Genomic DNA, 20,950 nt, shown 5'->3' on the forward strand with positions numbered 1-20,950 from the left:
CATCTCATTGTTGCAATGGGTCCTCCTGTATCCCTGTTTTAACGATTTGTTTTTTCCCTTCCCCTCCACATATACCAACATCATATATAGTGAAAGCAGGGGTTATACCGTGGGGGAGGGACATACAAAGCAACAAAGACATAATCTTTTTTTTTTTTTTTTTGCTGATCATGTGGCCTGAACTCAGGGCCTGGGTGCTGTCCCTCAGCTCTTCAGCTCCAGGCTAGCACTCTACCACTTGAGCCACAATGCCACTTCCAGCTTTTTCTGCTTATGTGGTGCTGAGGAATCAAACCCAGGGCCTCATGCATGCAAGGCAAGCACTCTACCACTGAGCCACCTTCCCAGCCCTCCAAAGATATAATCTTATAAATATGTTAGAAACAATTGCATGAAAGATCTCTCTCTCTCTCTCTCTCTCTCTCTCTCTCTCTCTCTCTCTCTCTCTCTCTCTCTCTCTCTCTCTCTCTCTCTCTCCCTCTCTCTCTCTCTCTCTCTTATCAGAAGGGGCTTGAACTCTAGGCCTGGGAGCTGTCCCTGAGCAATTTAGCTCAAGGCTCATGCTCTACCACTTGAGCCATAGTGCTGCTTCCAAGAAAATAGATCTGGAGGCTGGGCAGTGCAACTCCAACGTACCAGCCTTTGGTGAGGTACTTCCAGCTACCTCCTGAAAGGTGAAAGAGTTGAAGAACCAGAGATTAACTCTCTGCAGCTTCATTGCTAAGAGCTTTCATCCATTCCTGAGAAATTAATGTCTTGATGGATATTGCATCTTACCTTCTACCTGAAGTCTTCCATACTGGTTCCCTGACAAGCTTTAAACTTGTCTGCTTCTGAATGCTTGCCTGAAGCTATCTTTTGAGCATAATCTGCTTTCTTTTTCTTTCTATCTTTTTTCTCTCTCCTTCCCTCCCTCACTTTCTTCCTTTTCCTTCATTACTCTACTTCCTAACAGAAGAACTTTACTGTGTTGCAATGTCTCTCCCCAAATTCAAGACTATCCAGAAATATATCTTATTGTTCCAAGACCTCCAGATGTCTGGGGCATCTTCTTATGGCAGTAGAAGAAGTCTAGATGGGGAAATCCCATTTTGTAAATATAAGGACAACTTCACTGTGTTATATCTGCTACCATCCCATTGACCAAGTCACAAGGTCACAACCAGCATCAATGGCATGTGAAGTACACTGCTCTCCTCATGAGATGGGTAAGAGGGGAGAATGTTTATAATAATCCCAACTATCACAAACAGGGTAAAGTACTCCCTTAGCAGGGTGACTGAAAAGTTTCCATATCTGGAACTACAGTAGTATAGTCATCATCATTTATTGAATGCTTCCTATATGGCAAGCACTGTTTCAAGTACTTCATAGGTTTCCTGCCCAAGCATAAACAAGACTTAGAGAGCCTTAAAGCCACCAACTTACAATTCTGTGAGTCAGGGATCTGGTGGTTCTGCTTTGCAAACCTTAACCTTTATCATTTTCCCAGCTGGGCTCAGTGGTGACTGAGCTGGGCTGGAATGACCAAGAAGCCCTGCCTGGTTCGTGTCTAGCAACTTGATGCTTTTCAAGCCAATAGCTTGTGCTTCCTTACAGCATGGCGACTCACCATACTTGGATTTCTTCTACCTGGAAGTTGACTTCCAGAAGAGGTGCTTTACCTTTTCTGTTTTATATTAGCAGTTGCTTGCATTAGTTTGCTTGTGTCTCCCTTTTATCTTCAAAACTACCAATGACAAGTCATTGGTCTCATCCTTCATCATTGGACTCCAACTGTCCTGTCTCCCTCTCCTGCTTCCTCCTTCACATCTAAGGATGCTTGTGATTATATAGAGCCTACCTGGGCAATCCAGGCTACTATTCCCATCTAAGGCCAGCAGATTAGCAACTTAATGCCATCAATAATCTTAATTTCTCTGTGCTATGTGATATAATATATCTGAGGACTCCAGGGATTAGAGTGTGGGCATCTTTGGTGGCCAATCTCCCATGTATCACATGGTCAGAGGCAGTGATAAGGACAATACTGGCAATAGGAGAGGGTGGTGAATGGACTCTACTATTTGGACAGAGGGAGGAGCAAAGCCCTCATGGCCCTCTGTAGCCCTCCAAGGTATGCATTAACCCATGTAGTCCTCACACAATCATCGAAAGGAGTATATCATTGTGTACATTCTCAACAAGAAACTGAGCACAGAGGGGTTAAGAACTTGGTCAGCCAGCTGGTAGGCAAGAGATCTGGGTATCAAATCTAGGCAATTTGGCAGCCAAGATAACTGTGTCAGGCATGCTTGGTACTCCTTCTCCCTGAATCCCATGTCTTCAGCCCCTTAAGGGCAGGAAACACCCATACCCATCTACACAAAAGCACTCGCATATACAAAGATGTAGTAAAGCTGCCTTAATAAATGGGGTTGCAGAATGTAAGTACACATAAATTCAGCTGGGGTTTTCTGCTTATATCCTGTCTGCTTATTAAGGTTTCCTCATGATTTCTCTCTACCTTGGTTCTGACCCATTTATTCAATGGCCACCCAGCTGCTTCTTCACTCATTTGGCTTTTAGACCTGAATCTATTTCTGACTGCTGGTCCTTCTGAGGAGTTGTGCCCAAAGGAAACAGTATCCAAAATCAGTCTCTTATCAAAATATATTTGAATTTAGGTGGACTGCGAAATCAAATTGTGTGTGTGTGTGTGTGTGTGTGTGTGTGTGTGTATGTGTTGGCAGTAGTGCTGGGAATGGAATCCAGCTCCTCACACACACTAAGTATGCTCTTTACCAGTGAGCTGTATCCCCAGCCTCAAATTGTCTTAAGTAATTCCTCTGTCCATTCATTGAATAACTAGGTGCTGAGTACTGGCATAAAATCATGGGTGACACATTAGTCTGAAAAAGGATCACTTGGTTTGGATTAAATTCTATACTTCCCAGAATCTGGGGATCAGGGGAAGGTTGGTATGAAGATGCCCTTCCAGACTGAAGTGGACACAAGCCTTGCAAACAGTAATGCTGTCAGGTTCATTTGCTACACTTGTTATGTGTTAGACACAGTGCTAGGCACAGAGAACAAAGATAAATGAACTAAATGGGAGCTTCCCTTAAGAAGCCCATAGGTATGAACTAGATACAGCAGCATGAATCTATAGTCCTTGTTACTCAGGAGGCTGAGGCAGGATGACCCTTTGAGCCCAGGAACTCAAGGCCAGAGTTCCACAGCAAGACCTCATCTCTAACCATCAACAACAAAAGCCCAGAGTTTATAATCATTGTTATCTATACTTCATACCTGGACAGGTAAAGTCTGGAGGTCTTAGCCATCGTATTTGTTTGCCAGAATATAACGTCTCCCCCCAACATCTGCCAAAAAATTCACGGTCAGAACAGAAGGGGTTATTTTATTTGTGGGTTTTTGGAGCTTCTGTTAAGTCATTCCAGTGCTTTCTAAATTAGTTTACATTAAACAACCATGGTTTAGTTTGAGGAACCCATTAGCCTAAAATTGCTTCAATTCATGCTAGTTGGGAGACACTGAGGGGGAGCAATGACTAGGTACAAAAAGAGGCAAGACGGTCAAACACACATTTGTTAGTTTTTCCTGGGGTGTGACTTAACATGTGCAGTGCTGAAAGTTGCTATAAACAAGCCTTCTATGATTACATTTAAAAAGCAGCACAATGAGTTGTTCTGTCAGAGGGACCAGAGAAAGCCAACTGACTAGTGCTATTGAATGGGCATTTTGTGGTCTAGGATCAAATTTCCAGTGACAGCATCCTACTTGGAACCTAAGATCCCCCTCAATCCAGATGGAAGGGAGAATGTCTTCAGAATGGCGCCGATGATGAAGAAGCTGATGACTGAGAGGCACGTGGAGGATTTGAATAGATTTGTTTTAGGAAGTCAGAGAATGGAAAAAAAGAAGTACTTATAAATAGATTGGTCATCTTGTATAAATGGTATTATACACGTATGTATGCTTGTAGATTTAGTAAGTATATTACAATTTCATCTGTCATTGGAAAATTCATTGCTGTTATTTGTGTGTGTGTGTGTGTGTGTGTGTGTGTGTGTGTGTGTGTGTGTGTGTGTGTGTGTGTGTGTGTGTGCGCGTGTGTGGTTTTTATTCCAGATAGGATCTCACTATATAGCCCAGGCTGGCCTTGAACTCAAGATCCTTCTGCCTTAGCTTCCTGAATTGCTGGGATTATAGGCATGTTCGTGACCATGACTAGTGCATTAAAATGTTTATGTAATTAAATGGACTAAGATATTGTGAGATGATTTTCATATTGGAAAATGGAGGGCTAGCTTACATTTGATATTGGGTTCTAATCAGACAAGTGCCAAAATCAGACAGGTGGGAGAGGAAGAACTAAATCTAGATACTTTTAGAACTGTAATCTTAGCTACTCGGGAGGCAGAGATTTGAGGATCATGGTTCAAAGCCACCTGGGCAGGAAAGTTCCCATGGGACTCATCTCCAATTAACCACCAGAAAACTGAAAGTAGGGCTGTGGCTCAAAGTGGTAGAGCATTAGCCTTGAGCTAAAGAGCTCAGAGACAGAGCCCAAGTCCTGAGTTCAAGCCCCATGACCACCACCACCAACAAAATAGAAAGACTAGATTTTCTAAACCTAACCCAATCACTGTGTGTTCCTTGTCTATCTATTTCATTCCATTTCAGCTTAGAGGATTTAGTGAGCTGTCAATACAATGGAAGAATTGTTTTTCAAGTCTGTAAATCACTTTTAGTTCTGAACTGAAAGAGATGAGACTGACTTTTAAAAGAATATGAAAGGAAAGAGTAGTTTTGACTTAAGAGCAAGAGCAGATTTCGATTTTGCCAGCATTCTTGCTATGGCATGGTTTTTCCTTGTTCTCTTGTTTGCTTTTTAAGAAGGATTTGAAATATTGAAGATGGAATCCTCAACAAGATGGCTACAGGGAGAAATTAAATATGTCATTTCCTTCTTCTGGCTTTAAAATAGTAAACAAACAAACCCTATTAATTTGTGTGTGGGGAATATTTGGAATTTACCCTTTGTACTTTCTAGTAGTATCATATGGATTTTCTATATGAGTATTACCTTTAATTAGAAAAATTGTAACTATTTATTTTTTAAATACAAAACTATTAAATCACAGAATTTCAATTTCAGCCAGATAGGGTGACATATACCTGACATCCCCAAATTAGAAGGCAGAGGCAGGAGAGTGACATTTCAAAGGAAGAAGGAGGAAGTGCAGAAGGAGGAAGAGGGGAGGAAGAGAAGGAGGAAGAGGAGAAGACGAAGAAGACGAAGATGAAGACGAAGACGAGGGAGAAGGAGAAGGAGAAGAAGGAGAAGAAGGAGAAGAAGAAGGAGGAGGAGGAAGAGAAGGAGGAGGAGGAGGAGGAGGAGGAGGAAGAGAAGGAGGAGGAGGAGGAGGAGGAGGAGGAGGAGGAGGAGGAGGAGGAGGAGGAGGAGGAGGAGGAGGAGGAGGAGGCGGTGGCAACCAGTGCTGATGACTCACACCTATAATCCTAGCTGCTCTGGAGACTGAGATCTGAGGATTGTAATCTAAATCCTAATTCTAGCGTGCTCACACATCCTTCCACACAAAGTAAATTGTTTTTGGAAAAAAAACGTCTTTACTTGCAAGATTTTGATTGAGCCTACCTCCCATTTAACCTTTTTCCTTGTTATTAATCCAGGTTGCTATTGATTGGACATGTTTGAGCATATCTCCAGATTATTTTTGTTGTTTGTTGTTTTGTTTGCAGTGCTAGGGAAAACACAGAGATGTGTAGCTAGCACTCTGCCACTGACCTACATCCCCAGCCTGGAGTTTAGTCTCTAGTGTGATGGTGTTGAATGACAGAGATTTAAGAGGCAGGGCCTGATGAAATGGAACCAAGTCATGGAGCTCCACCCTCAAGAATGGATTGATGCTGGTCTCTCAGACTGAGTTAGATATCACACAAGTGAGTTTGTTCCCCAAGAATGGCTTACTACAGAGAGAGAGAGAGCAGGCCAGGCTCCTCTCCAGCCTCTTGCTTCCTCTTACATGTGATCTTCCTCTGTCCCATACATTCCCACCATTATGCCATTCACCACATGGTGAAACAGCCAGAAGGTTCTCACCAGTGACAGGGAGATGCCAGTGCCATGATTTAGAACTCCAAGATGTGAGCCCAATAAATTTCTTTTCTTTATAAAGTACCCAGTCTCAGGTACTTTATTCTAACAATGGAAAGTGAATACAAGCCAAGAAAACCAAAGCAGCTGCCTTTGAATAACACATATGAGGCTTCTCTCTTTCAGGATCTGTCTTCTACTTTATGACTCTCCTCCCCCCACTCCTAGAGAAACTATATACAAAGGAAAAAGAACAGAAAGATACTGTCATGGTTCATGTTATGTGCCAACCTGACTGGCTTAGGGCTGCCCAGTGGTTTGGCCAAAGCTTATTTCCGGGTGTGTCTATGAAGGTGTCATCTCTTCAGATGAGAATGGCATTCGAGTTCACGGACTCCACAAAGCAGACTTCCCTGCTGTGAGGAGGCAGAGCCCATCTGTCGAGAATCTAAACAGAACAAAAGGTAGAAGAAGAGAGAATTCAAGATCCCCTGACCCCCTGCTTTTATCTGTCTGACTGAACTGACATCAGTCTTCTCCTGTCCTGAGGCTGAGGCTTCCTTCCCCCATGGTCTCTCTGCTTTTCAGGCCTTTGTACGTGGACTGAATTTCACTCTGAACTCTCCTGGGTCTTCTGCTTGCAAATGGCAGAATGTGGGACTTCACTCAACTTCCGCAATCACATGGGCTAATTCCTCATAATCTCTCTCTCCCTCTCCCCTCCCTTCCTGTCTCTCCCCTCCCCGGTCATACACACATACACACATACCACATATAGGTATTATATCCAGTAGTTTATGTTCTCTAGAAAACCTTAACACAAATGTCAAAAAGAACTTGTGCTGTGCATTTGTGGTGTATGTATTCAATAACAAATCTCTCTCCTTGGGGCTTCCATTCTAAGGCCACCATTCCTTCAGGCCTATGGGGAGCCTAAAAGTTCTGTGAAGTAAAATAAGAGATTCTACTGCCTCCGGGCACTCATGCCACCTCTGGAGCTGGAGATGGCCCATCTATAAAACAACTGATTGGATCCAAAGGGCAGGGGGGCGGGGGAAGGAAAGGAATCTTGCTAAGGGAGACTGTAAGAGTAACGATAAAACTTATCATTACTCTACCCTTAACATTACTCTCTTAACAGTCTCCCAACCACCCCTTCTTCTTTTTGAGATAGTCTCAGCCTAGGAGATGGCCTGGAACTTGAAGGTAAGGTCACTAAATTAATAAGGCTGGTGACAAGAACACTTCCCCTCCTTTAGTTCTGGGGATCCAACCCAGGGCCTCATGCCTGCTAGGCAAATGCTCGACCACTGAGACGCACCTGATACACTGCCTCCTCTTCCTCTTCCTCCTCCTCCTTTTTCTTTTTTTTGAGACAGGGGTTTGATGTGCAGCTCAGTGCCTCACTGGAAGAAGTCTTTGGACTCAATCCCTGGCATTGAGAAAACAAACAAATGTCACTAAAGAAGAGGACTAGACCGTCTGGTAGGATTCATTGAATAAAACCCCCAAACAGCACCAGTAACCTCAGTTACTTAAAAGGCTGAAACAGGAGAATTGCTTGAGTCCAGGAATTCAAGCCAGTCTGCAATATAGGGAGACCGTGTCACAAAAGAAGGTAAAACATTCCTGGGCTGATGCTCCATCCTACAATCCTAGCATTTCAGGGGCCAAGACAGGAGAATTATAAGTTGGAGGTCAACCTGGGCTGCACAGTGAGAACCGGTATCAAAACAAACAACCCAAAAAGTAAAATAAAATCAATAAACCCCAAACAAGATGTTTAAAAAGGACTCTGCCCTTCTGAGTCCTATACTCGCTCACTTTTTTTTTTTTTTTTTTTGTCGGTCGTGGGGCTTGAACTCTGAACTCGCTCACTTTTAAGCGATGCGATCTAAACATAAGTCGCAAAGACACCAGTGGTGTGGAGTCCTGAGTCCACAATAGCCAAAGTTGGGTGTGAAGAGCGTGGCTGTTCTCTATCAACACAAGTAATAGATTAGTGTGAACATCCCATTCCCCAATCATGCCAGATAATAAACATTTGTCAGATTCGTGCTCAGGCTCAACAATGAGTGATGCAGGAGTGGAGAGAGAACATTTTCCCCCCATAGCTCAAATAATCCTTCATGCCAACTAAATCCAAGGCAGGCCTCAATGACTGATGTTCATAGTGAAACTGAATGGTGAACCTACGTGAAAACATATGCCCTGCTCAGTACACATTTACAGATGGATGTTTCAGGAACTCAAGAAAATGCCCCTTCCCGGCCCCAAATACCAACTCCCCTGCAGTTTCTTGGCAGTATGCAATCGGAATACACTAGGGAGATTGAATTGTTTGGCTTCAAATGTGTAGAGACACACTGTTCCTCAGAAAATTGTGCTCAAATCTTAAGTGTTGGTATGTCTGTTCATTTGGGGTTGTCCCAAACATGCAATGAATGTTGATTTATCCTTCTGGACATTACAGAGTTGGTAAACATCCAGAGCTAATGTCCGCACAGAAGTTTTGAGATCATCTGGATAAAATTTTGATGCCTATAGGAAAATGAAATGTGCACAGTTTTGCTATGTAGGTCATAGTCCATTGTTAGGGGGCATGATGGAGGATGGGAGGGAAGAGAATTAGGGGGAAACACACACACCACACCACACCCACCCACCCACACACCCACACCCACACCCACACCCACCCACCCACCCCCCCCCACACACACACCCCAACATGTCAGGGAGGTCATCTTGAAGAATTAGGAAATCCAGCGCTTTTCTTTTGTAAGCCCCAAATCTTTCTGGGACTGCATCTGGCTTTCATTTCCAATTTCTTGTCTTCTCACAGAGAATGAAGATAGTTTGAAAACAAATATGCATCCTTGGTGGGGGGTGGGGTGGGGCAGGGGAGAACAAACCAGAGACCTTCCCCTCCCCCTCCCCTTGAGCCTGCTAGAATTTTCTTTTGCACTATTTAAAATGGCATGGGCCACCTTTCCTCTGAAAAACACATGAAGCTGATGCAGACCTCTTTTCCAAATAATTAATCTTTCCAGTGGAATCTTTCAAAGCTCCACATTTCCTGTTATTTTATACAGCTGCAATTTGTAACTGGAGCTCCTGCCCAGTGTTCCATGGGCAAAACGCCAAGTCCACTACATTTCACCTACAGAGGTGCCCCGCACAAATAATCCTTAACCACAAGTTAAACAGTTAGGCCCTGTTCTAGCCGAGAAGAAAAGCTCAAGGAACAAAAGACTTTGAGAAGACTGCATGTGTGAAGAGTTTTTGTAGATGCTCCCAATAGTTTATTCTCCATAGTCAACATTTGGAAACATCATCATTAAGCCACAATAAAAGAGATTTCAAAAATAGGGTTCTTGTGGGAAACTAGTATTTGTGAGCCATAAAAAAATGACAGCCCCTGAAAGCCCAAAGTTGTGGTGGTTGGTTCAGACTCACCTTGTTTGCTTCCTGGTCTATGAGCTGGAAGACCAGAGCCAAGACTGACTGAAAGATAAACTAGGAATGGGAGTGGCATATGACCCTCTTCCTTCTCCTGTATTTCCCCCTTCCCTCTTCCTTCATCCAGCTCTCTACGCAGGTGACTGTAGACTAAAGTGCTCTCAAGATCACTAATGTCTTCTATCTCCAACCTTCTCTAGGTTCTGCAAACATCTCCCTACCCCCACCTTACATTTCTGGCTTCGACTTTTCATGACTTGGTACCATTGAACCAGACTCTTTGCTTATGGCTCCAGCCCCACCTGCCCTGGCGCCATCCCCACTTCCTTTCCTCCCATCCTTTGGTGGATGCTTCCTGTCCTGAGGTCAGGCCCTGCACCTGTGTTTGGGATGCCAGCCCCTCCTGCTCCTTCCGGAGATTCACCCTGTAAAATGTCACCTCTCATATACACAATGTTTTCCTGATACCCAAAGTTTTCCTATTACAATCGACATGCTATGTCTCTTAAGACCAAACAAAACATCCCTCTCAACCTATAGCTCTTTCTCTAGATTGTTCCTTCTTGTTTCCAGTGAAACTTCTTGAGTGGGTTGTCATAGCTTATCAGCCACCCTCATGCCTCAGTGCCATTGCCTGATGGAGTACTGACACCCATGGCCCCTGTGGGACCCTTTCCCTTCCCTCCCCTTCCCTTCCCCCACCTTCCTCCTTCCCCCTTCTTCTTTCCTTTTCCCCTTCCCTTCTCCAACCCCCTTCTCTCCCCCACCCTTTCCCCTTCTCCTGCCCTGCCCGGCCCCTTCCCCTTCCCTCTCTTTCTCTTTTCCCTTTCTCTTTTTTATTTTTGGTGTCAGTACTGGGGCTTGAACTCACTGTTCTTTAGCTTTTTCTCTCAAAGCTGACATTCTACCACATAAGCCACAGCTCCACTTTGGGATTTTTGGTGGTTATTTAGAGATAAGAGTCTCATGGACTTTCCTACTAAGTCTGGCTTCAAACTGTGATCCTTAGATCTCAGCTTCCTAAATAGCTAGCTAGAAGTACAGGTTTGAGCCACCAACACCTAATTTCTGGGACTATTTTCTTCTGAGCCCTTTTTTCCTGGGCTTTAAGTCACCAAAGCTCTTCTGTTACATTTTTTGCCTGTTCTTTCTCCTTTCAGGCCCATTCTTCTCTACAAAGCCATTAAATTTGGGAGCTATCCAGGCTTCCTTTCTTACTCTCTTTCAATCTTTGCTACCTATGTCCTCTGCTCCAATAACCAGACTCTTAATCTCTAGTTGGATTTCTCATAGGCACAATTCTTTTCTTTCTTTAAAAAAATGTTTTGTTTTATTTTTAGGTCTGAGACCAGGACTCAAACATGGCACCTGTCACTTTCACTCATTGGCTCTACCAACCAAGCCAGGCCTCCAGCCTATCATAAGCACAATCCCAAGCCTCAAGTCAGGAACTTTCCACATAGACTTGGTTCTTTGTCTCAGATTCCTGTCTCCACCTTCCCTAGGTCTCCTTTGCTACTTTTGTAGCAAGGATCTAAGTTATGGTTTGAATAGTGTCCCTTCCCTCAATGACTGTAAACTCCAAGGGAACAGAGACCATACCTGCTTTTGCTGACCTGCGCATACCCAGCACCTAGCATGGAGCCTAATGCTTGCCAAACACAGACTGAATAAATAAATCCATGGGATCCAAGTGGATTACTGTGAAGATAATATCAGAGAGACTCCGGAAAATTGGAGAGCTAACTAGTGGGTGGCAGAGCCTACAGAATCTTCTAGCTATCTTTTTCCTTTTTGTCCAGATTGAAAGGAGGAAATGTTTATTTGGTGCACAGCCCCAGAGCTTTCAGGCCATGGCTGCTTTGTCCTGTTGCCTTTGGGCCTGTGGCAGCCCAGTATATCATGGCAGGAGCTCATGCTCATGGAGGCTGCTCACCTCATGGTGACTGGGAAAACTTGCACTTACCTCATTAGTTCTCAGAAGACAGCCAACTTCCCAAAACTTCTGCTATAATCAGTAATATTTCAGGATGAGTCTCAGAGGTTTAGTCCTTCATGGGTGTGGTAGAGAAACGCTCACATTATGAAGGACAGGAAGTAAGGAGGAGCCTGTCTTTCTGTTAAATTAAGAATCATCTTGCTCAACTCTGAAAAAGACAGAAATAGATCAATGAACCAGAATTGAGACTTCTGAAATAGACCTTAATACCTGCTTTCACACATGGAAAGTGCTTAGCTTCATGCATCATAAAGGAAATGCAAATTAAAAATATGAAGTAGCATTTTGGAAAAATTCACAAAATTTGGTAATTTCTTCTTTCCACGAGGGCACTTGACAGTGAAGTGCCGTGTTTATGAGAGTACATGTGCGAGTGTTTATGGAGTATGTCACTTGTCAGCCCTTAAGGACAGCTTGGCAGTAGCTATTTGAGTGCTTTAAGAACCAGTTCACAAGAGCAAATGTTGTCTGCAACCCAGCCCAGCAGTTCAACCTTTAGATAGGTATCTAGTTACATGGTCCCAAGTGTGAAGCAGTGAATCTTCAAAGTCATTCATTGCAACATGATATGTTTGGTTTGGAGACAGAGTTTTGCTATGTAGCTAAGGCTGGCCTCAATATTAAAGATCCTCCTGCCTCAGCCTCCCAATGGCTAGATGTTTGTTACCCTTCCCAGTACAGTAAATGATTTAACATGTGGCAGTGTGCTAGTGTGAGGTATTTATTTTAGGGATTGGTAAAGCCAATTATGGTAGTTCTGTACAGTGAAATATTAATAATATTAACAAAACAATAATTGACTACAATTATAACAATGGCTAACAATATTAATAAAATTAATAATAGAATAAAATAACAACTGTTAGTTATTTTAAAAGACCAAAGCTCTATCCTTTTGAATTCCATATTCCTATATGTGGGATTTTTTATGGGGAACCCATATTACTATGTATTCCTCTATTGATATAACACTCTCTCCAAAATCATTGTTAGAAAGAAAGAGAGAGAGTGAGAGAAACAAGAAAGAAAGAAAAAAGAAAGAGAGAATGAGAAAAAAGGAAGGAAAGGATGAAGTTGGTGGGGAGGAAGGAAGGAGAAAGGAAGGGAGAGAGGGAGAGAAAAAGAGAAGGAGGAAAGAAAACCAAGGTAGTTTTATATCACCATGTGGATTAAAGACAAAAAAAAACTACCAATGAAAGCAATTGAATTGCAAACTGAACTCAGAGAGGCCGGGACCTCAAATAGTTTATTTTTCCCACATTGCACAGCAAATGTTTTAATTAATATTAACTAAATTTTGTTTTGATTAATATTTGTTAATTTGTTTTAATAAGAAGCAATGTCCTCAGTGATAAGAGAAAGGAAACAAAGGAAAAGAGGTGAGGAATTTTTGTTTGCACCCATCAGCCAGTTGAGTGAAATTCCATCACAAAGGAATAATCAGCCTGGCAGTCAATATGATGGCTTTAGGTCAATTGCACTGTTTTTTGTCATTTTCCTGGAATTAACCTTCCCAGTGGAATTGAGAGCTGATGGTATCAATTCCTTTATACCTCATCACCAAAAGAAAAGATACTCTAGAAGGCTCTGGCTAGAAGGCTCTGGCTGCCGAAGTCTTCCTGGGGGTCTCTGTTATTTGCACATCTTCATTCCTGGCTTAACCAGATTTCTCACTCTTAGACCACATCAGGAAAAGCAAATGAAAAGATGCTTAGGTATTGGCAGAGAGCTTTGCTCATTCTAAAGAAGCAGGTATAATTTGATTAAAGTCAGGGTTCCACATTGCTGCCTGCATGTGCTTTTGGAAGACGTATAAGTTTATAGCTTAGACCTGGGAAGTAATAACTGTGAAATCTGGCTGTTGCCAAAGTAAATATCTACATGTTTTCCTGTCAAAGGACTCCGTGTGAGCGCTCGCCATCCTCGGTGAAGACATTACTGTTGTTAGGCAATTTCTTTCTGGATTGGAAGACTCTCTTTTCTGAACAGTATTCAAGTGTGTGTCAATACAAGACATGGTTTCTGGTGTAATGAAGGTCTGATGGCAGTTACAATATCAAGTAGCTGGTATTTGCTTATTCTGACATCATTACATTAAAAACAATGAGAGTCCTACCAGAGAATGGGCAACTACAAGGTCCGGAGTTCAAACTCCAGTGTGTATATATATATATATATATGATACAGTGCTTTCCCAAGACATTTACAATATACAATCACACTTTAGGGGTATAGAACTTTGAATGTAGAAGAATTTGGAGTGGAGAAAAGTCTCCACAAGAGGATACTATCTAGGCTAGTCTTTGAAAAATGAATTATAACCATACAGTTGAGATTTACTGAGAACCTCCAGGGCCCAGGCAACATACAAAAAGCTCTCCAGGCCTTACATCATTTGTTCTGACAATCTTGTAAGCTAGATATTATCATGACTCCATTGTACTGATGAAGGACTGAGGGCACAAGGCTTAATGACTTGCTTGAAATATACAGAGTTAGTAGCTCAGCCTTGGCCCCTGTTACCTCTCTAAATCCTTGAGGGTTGCTGAAGGGTTTTAAAGGTAATTCTGGGAAGTGTGTTATGCTACCCTTACGTTTGTTGGTAAGCATTGTGAAAACAGGGAGATTTTCTTATATTGAATATATTTATCATTCGTATAACAATTTAAAGTAATTAATTTTGGGGTGGCAGTACCATAATTGAACTTAGGGCCTTGTGCGTGCTAGGATTCTGGTTCTGCTGAAGCTGTACCAATTGAGCCACACCTCTAGCTCTGCTTTTTGCTGGTAATTTCAGAGATTTAGTCTTTTGGACTTTTCTACCCAGTTTGGCCTTGAATCTTGATCCTTCAGATCTCAGCTTCCTGATAGATAGGATCACAGGTGTGAACCATCAGCGTACTACTAACTTTGTAAATTTTTGAGATAGGGCCTATCTTATGACCCAGGCTGGCCTTGAACTTGAGATCCTCTAGCCTCACTGTCCCAAGTAGCTCGTATTACGAATGCTTGCCACTGTCTCAGCTTTTCATATAATTTAATATCCAGCTAATAGATTATGTCCTTGATCATTAAAAAAAAAAACAACAGAGCTCTTTTGTAAAATAAAGAACACTGGAATTCTTTCCTAATTATATTGATTCATTTTCTAACCAATTAACAGTTCCAGCAAACATGCATTAGGAAAATTTACAGCAGTTGCTAGTTCTTTTTTTAGCATAGCAAGTTAAAGAGTTAAAACCTTCCTAGTCATTCAAGTTGTAACATATAGAGCAAATACATCCAGTTCTTCAACTTCAAGTTGTTTTTTGGTTATTGCAAAGCTAATAGTTAGATCATATTCTCCTCCTCCTCCTCCTCCTCCTCGTCCTCGTCTTCGTCCTCGTCCTCGTCCTCGTCCTCCTCCTCCTCCTCCTCCTCCTCCTCCTCCTCCTCCTCCTCCTCCTCCTCCTCCTCCTCCTCCTCCTCCTCCTCCTCCTCCTCCTCTTCCTTCTCCCTTCCCAAAGGAAATCTTTTTAGCATCCAGAAACATCTTCTGAGGAACACACTTTGGGAAATCTGATTTGAAGAGAATACACATGGAAAGAATGCTTCACTTTATTTCTCTCTCTCTCTCTCTCTCTCTCTCTCTCTCTCTCTCTCTCTCTCTCTCTCTCTCTCTCTCTCTCTCTCTCTCTCTCTCTTTCTCTCTTTCTCTCTTTGAGATAGAGTCTATGTAAGTAGCCCCAGTTGGCCTTGAACTCACCATTTTACTGCTTCTACCTCCTGAGTGCTGAGATTACAGGTATGAACCATCCTGTCTGGCTCCAAAGCTTTACTTTATATTCATGTTTGCTTTGCTATTTGATAACTATAACTTCAAGCTCTGGGTATGCAGGGTTTTCTCTTTTAAGGTCCTCACATTCTAGGAGGAAGGGCTGAGTAAATTAGTCCTAGCTGATTTCTAGTATATCCGTGAGACTAACAAACACACACATGCATAAAATCTGCCTAAAACTCATAGAGAAGTATGTTGTAAAGTTAAAATCAAGTCAGAACCATCTGAGGCAAATGACTAGGTTATTCAAGTCTATTTAAAGGAGATAAATCTAAAAGATATACTTGCAGTATGACAAAATAATAAACCAGACGTCACAACTGCAATTGGTTTTCTCGGTCTATGAAAGCAACTAAAATAAACACCTCAAACCAGCATACTGCCAACAGTGTCTTCTAAATTAAAGAACAGAAGAAATGGTTTCATTAATTGATGCTTCAATGGCTAGCTAAATATTTATATACCCCACAAGCACTGTACTCAAAATTTATAATAGCGAAGCAGCCTGCAGCAACCAAAATATTGATTGAGTCATAAAAACTCAAGGTTATTAACCCAAATATCTCCTTGCTTTGTATAAAACCAATCATGAGGCCAAGAACACAATTTCTGAGACAATTATGAGCAATAGGGCCTTTGATGGCTTTGTCTTACTGGATTGCATAAACAAACCACAGCTGCCAGGTGCAGGACACTGGGTGAGTTTCCTGCCAAACCTCAGGGTTAATCAAAAGTAGTTCCCTACATGACCCAGGTGATTTTTACCTGAAATTAGACCTGTGCACACTCCAAATTGGAAATTCGTGTTCCTGTTAGCAGTCCATATCCTTGATGTAGCCCTGTCAGCCTTAAAGTTACAGTAGGAAAACAAACCCAAGTGTAAGCCATCAAACAAAGAAATGTTTTTCTCTCACCAGAGTCCTACTGGCTGGTCTGATGTTGCAAGCAGAAATTCTAATTGGCTTCAGGGTTTGCTAGGAAGATGTGTGTGTGTGTGTGTGTGTGTGTGTGTGTGTGTGTGTGTGTGTGTGTGTGTGTGTGTGTGTGTGTGTGTGTGTGTGTGTGTGTGTGTGTGTGTGTAATGTAGTGTAGAAGGGGTAGAGATTGTACATCCATGGTGGGTTTTCTGTAAAGATCCAGACAACCTTTATCCCACAAAACTGAGGACATAGCCAAGGATGGCCTAGTTAATTGCTGCAGGAAAAGATGGACAAGGAGAAGTCAGAGCCTTGAAGCAGACTTGCAGCCTAGAGTAGGGAGACTCCAGGAAGACAAGGTCAACTAAAGGGGCAAGCCTCCAGAGGGTATGATAGCAGGAAATATCTAGTAGTGCCAGAACTCAGCAATAGAAAGCATCACACAGAGCAGCGATGGTGTCTTCAGAGACAGGCAACATACAGAAACCCAGAATCCTGGAACAGGTGCTAGTCAGAAATCTAGGCTGTATTGTTAAATGGCAACTCCTTTGCACATCTACTTAAAGATTATTTATATATAAGGAAAATAGTGGTAGGTCCCCAGGAACCCAGGCACAAACTATAGAAATGGCTTACAGGTGAGTAGGGAACTAGATCTCTAGAATATGACTGATGCCTGATGATTTAGCCAGGGTATAAGCTAGTAACCAAGAGGCCCAATATAATATAGCTTAAATAATATAGAACTTGGGGCTGGGAAGGTGGCTTGCCTTGCATGTATAAGGCCTTGTGTTCAATTCCTCAGCACCACATAAGCAGAAAAAAAAAAGCCGGAAGTGGTGCTGTGGCTCAAGTGGTAGAGCGCTAGCCTTGAGCTGAAGAGCTGAGGCCTCACGACCGGACCAAAATAATAATAATAATAATAATAATAATAATAATAATAATAATAATAATAATAATAATATAGAACTTAATTTTTCCCTCACACAAGGTTACAACCCAGGAAAGACATTTTCTGTTCCATAGATTCTTTTTTTTGGGGGGGGGCAGTTATGGGGCCTGAACTCTGGGCCTGGGCGCTGTCCCTCAGCTCTTCAGCTCAAGGCTAGCGCTCTACCACTTGAGCTACAGCGCCACTTCCGGCTTTTTTCTTTTTGCTTATGTGGTGCTGAGGAATTGAATCCAGGGCCTCAGGCATGCAAGGCAAGCGCTCTACCACTGAGCCACCTTCCCAGCCCTTGTTCCATAGATTCTTAAGGGACCCATGAATCCATCTTGCACTTTTGTGTAAGGATTCTTACCCTAGCTGGCCCCTGATCTTGGTCACAGCCAGTTTACCCATACCACACAAGAGTTCCAGGCTGTGGGACAAAGCACATGGAAAATAGAAATTTTGTGCTATGTTCAGAATGTTCTAAAATATTGACATCCTAGCTCACAAGGCTATAGTATTAGGAGGTAGGGCCTTTGACACATTACTAAGTCAAGGAGTGAACCGCCCATGAATGGGATTATTGCCTTATCACAAGAGACCAGGAAGACTCTCCATCCTTGTCGCCATGTGAGAACACACTACACACAGTGTACCTTGCTCTTAGATTTCCCAGCTTCTAGAAATGTGGGTATCATGTTTATTGTTTATAAACTACCCAGTTTATATTATTCTCTTTTAGTAGTGCAAATGGATTAAATCATTTGCTTTTGGTGGGGCTGTAGCTCAGTGGTAGATCCTATGCTTAGCATATTTAAGGCCCTGGGTTCAATTTCTAGAACATAAAAATAACATAAAAATAAATATTTTGAAAATCTACAAAGCAGAAGATATACATATCACTTCTACATTGGCCAAATTGTGTCACATGGTACTCCTAGTTGTAAGGAAAACTGGAAAAGGTAGTCTCTACCAATGTGGCTGTGTGTCCAGCTAAATTTCAAGGAGGATGGTTGTAGTAGGCCCTATAGCTGCCTTATCAAATTGCCAAAAACTTGGTGACTTAAGCCCGCCATGTTGGCTCAAGTCTGCAAATCTAGAAGGTAGACCTCTCAGGATCAAAGTTCCCTTGATAGAAGTTTATAAGATTCCATCTTAACCAATGTTTGAGTGCAGTGGTGTGCATCTGTCATGTCAGTGACTTAAAAAAGAAGCAGAAGTAAGAGAACCACAGTGCAGGCTGGCCCAAGCATGAAGTGACATCCTGCCTTGAAAATAACTAAGGCAAAAAAGGGTTTGGGGGAGTGGCTCAAGTGGTAGAACATCTGATTTACAAGTAAGTAAGCCCTAAGTGCAATCCTCAGAACTGGAAAAAAGAAGATAACTTAAAACAACAGAAACTTATCCTTCACAGTTCTAGAGGTCAGAACTTTATCAGTACCACAAGACTGAAATGAAGGTGGTAGAAGGCTTTCCTCAATTTGTGCCTCTTACAGCTTTAGTGGCTGCCACCATTCCTTGGTTTGTGGCCATACAAGTCCCATCCTTGCCCCACTGGTCACATTACCTGCCTCTCTTCTGTCTGTATATTCTCTCTACCTACCTTAGAAGATAACATTGTTAGGGTCTATCCAGGTATCTTAGATAATCTCCCCATCTAGAAACATTACTTATATCTGAAAAACTATTTTCTAAGTGACTCACACATGTTGTCCTAACCTAGGTGAGAAGCTGAGGTTGGGAAGATCATGGTACCATGCCAGCATGGACAGAAAACTTCACAAGACTCCATCTCTACTGAGAGAAACTGGATGCAGTGGTTTGTGTCACTTATCCTAGCTATGACTAGAAGACTTAATAGGTGGATAATGGTCCAGCTATGTACTCAGGCAAGAAGTGGACTCTTGTCTTAGTGGTTAAGTACTTGCTTAACAAGTATGAGGCCTTAAATTCAAAACCCAGTACCAACCCCAATTTTTGTCTTTCCAGATAAGGTAACATTTACAGGCTCTAGGGATTAAAACTTGAAATTTTGGGGTGCCATTATCTAGTCTCCAATTTCTAACAGGAAGGACAGATTGGCCTCTGGCCCACACAACGTTCAAGATAGAGAACCCTACTGAACATAGCCAGGCTCATCCCGTACTAAGGACCAAAGACAGTCTCCAGTATTGCACTTTCCTATGAGTTCTAGGTTGGTGAAGGGTTTGCTTTGGTGGGGCCCTGTTGTAGGGAAAGAAGGACCACTAAGCAAAGGAAGCAGTGGCCAAGTTGTCTGTGGACTCTCACCAGCATCTGCCACCATGAGAAAGCTCAGGAGGTGATACTCAGGATACACAGGAGGTTCTTGGGCCAGTAAGTAAAGTGAGGCCTTGGCAAAGCCCTGTGGGAGGATCAATGTCCCATAAAACAGAAAAGATGCTTTCGACTCCCACAGAGTATATACATAAAGACAAATACAGGGATTCCTTTTTGCATAAATGGGATTTATGCCATACATGGGTTCTATTTATTCAGTTGAAATAATGTATCAGAGTTATGATTGCTTATCAATAATAATACCAGTAAGGCTACTATAATCCTAGCTACTCAGGAGGCTGAGGTCTGGGAATCATGGTTTGAAACTAGCCAGGGCAGGAAAGTCCTGAACACTTTTATCTCCAATTAACCACCAACAAAGCAGAAGTGGAGCTGTGGTTCAATTGACAGCCTGAGAGTCTTGAGCATAAAAAGCTAAGGAAGAGAGCCTCAGCCCTGAGTTCAAGCCTCAGTCCTGGCACATGTGTGTGTGCACGCATGCACACACACACACACACACACACACACACACACACACACACACACACACACACACAATACATTCAGAGCTGTCAACATTGCAGGCACCATGCCAAAAAGCTTTACAGATTTTCTCTCAGCACCTTATTCAGTCACTGCTACTTTTCCCCCTCTTAAATATGATGACACAGTCACAAAACACTTAAATGACTTGCCCAACATCACCTACTGATGAAGGGCAGAGCTAAGATTTGAATCAGATCACTGCTCCCTGGACTTAAGTTTTGTTAGATTCCTTTGCTCTTTATTATGCTTCTTCACAGACATCCTTGTAGGATGTCACACTGTCTCACTGGGGACCTCGTCAGCTATTGATTGCACCAGCCAAGTTCAACTTTTACATCATCATTCTTAGTCTTCCCTGGAAACAGCATGGTCTCCTGGCTACTGGGTGCTGCCTGCCTCCAGGGGCCCTTGGCCCCACTGCCCAGCTAGCTTATACTGGAAAAGATCTTTCATGCCATGCCATGACTATTCAATTCCCCAAGTTGCACATGCCCTGATCCTATCCCCTTACTTATTGTTCTCTGGGTCTCCAGACTCTGCTCTAGGAGATGTGGCCCTTCCTTGATTACCCCTGGTAAAATGGACATGCTTGAGGTGTCAGGAAGAGAAGTTATTCCTGCTGTCTTCTTTCTGAAAGTCCAGTCCTGTGACTTTTTTTTTTTTACTACTTCTTCCTCAAGTCTGACACCACTCCCCTCTGCTGCTACAGTAAACAGAACGTGTTTGTGATGGTCAGTAACAAGGACCAGTCTTTCCTTCCCTTGAGCCCCAAGCAGCAAGGGCCTGGTACCAGAGAGATTTTCTGTTCCTTTTCTGGGCTGTTACTATGGCAACAGATGCCTTCAAGGGGCTGTATTCCCTT

General features: G+C 42.6%; 1 long non-coding RNA gene across 1 annotated transcript; it reads right to left on the reverse strand.

Annotated features, from left to right (window-relative positions):
- Positions 1-6,326: 6,326 nt before the first annotated feature.
- On the reverse strand, positions 6,327-11,623 carry LOC138839035 (uncharacterized). The gene is made up of 3 exons (XR_011375816.1): positions 11,547-11,623; positions 7,443-7,553; positions 6,327-6,569 (listed from the first exon to the last, which is right to left on the reverse strand). It is a non-coding gene; the product is annotated as an uncharacterized lncRNA (long non-coding RNA).
- Positions 11,624-20,950: the final 9,327 nt, after the last annotated feature.

Source organism: Dipodomys merriami, unplaced genomic scaffold (genome assembly GCF_024711535.1).
Source record: "Dipodomys merriami isolate MVZ:Mamm:240054 unplaced genomic scaffold, mDipMer1.0.p SCAF_290, whole genome shotgun sequence".
NCBI lineage: Eukaryota > Metazoa > Chordata > Mammalia > Rodentia > Heteromyidae > Dipodomys > Dipodomys merriami.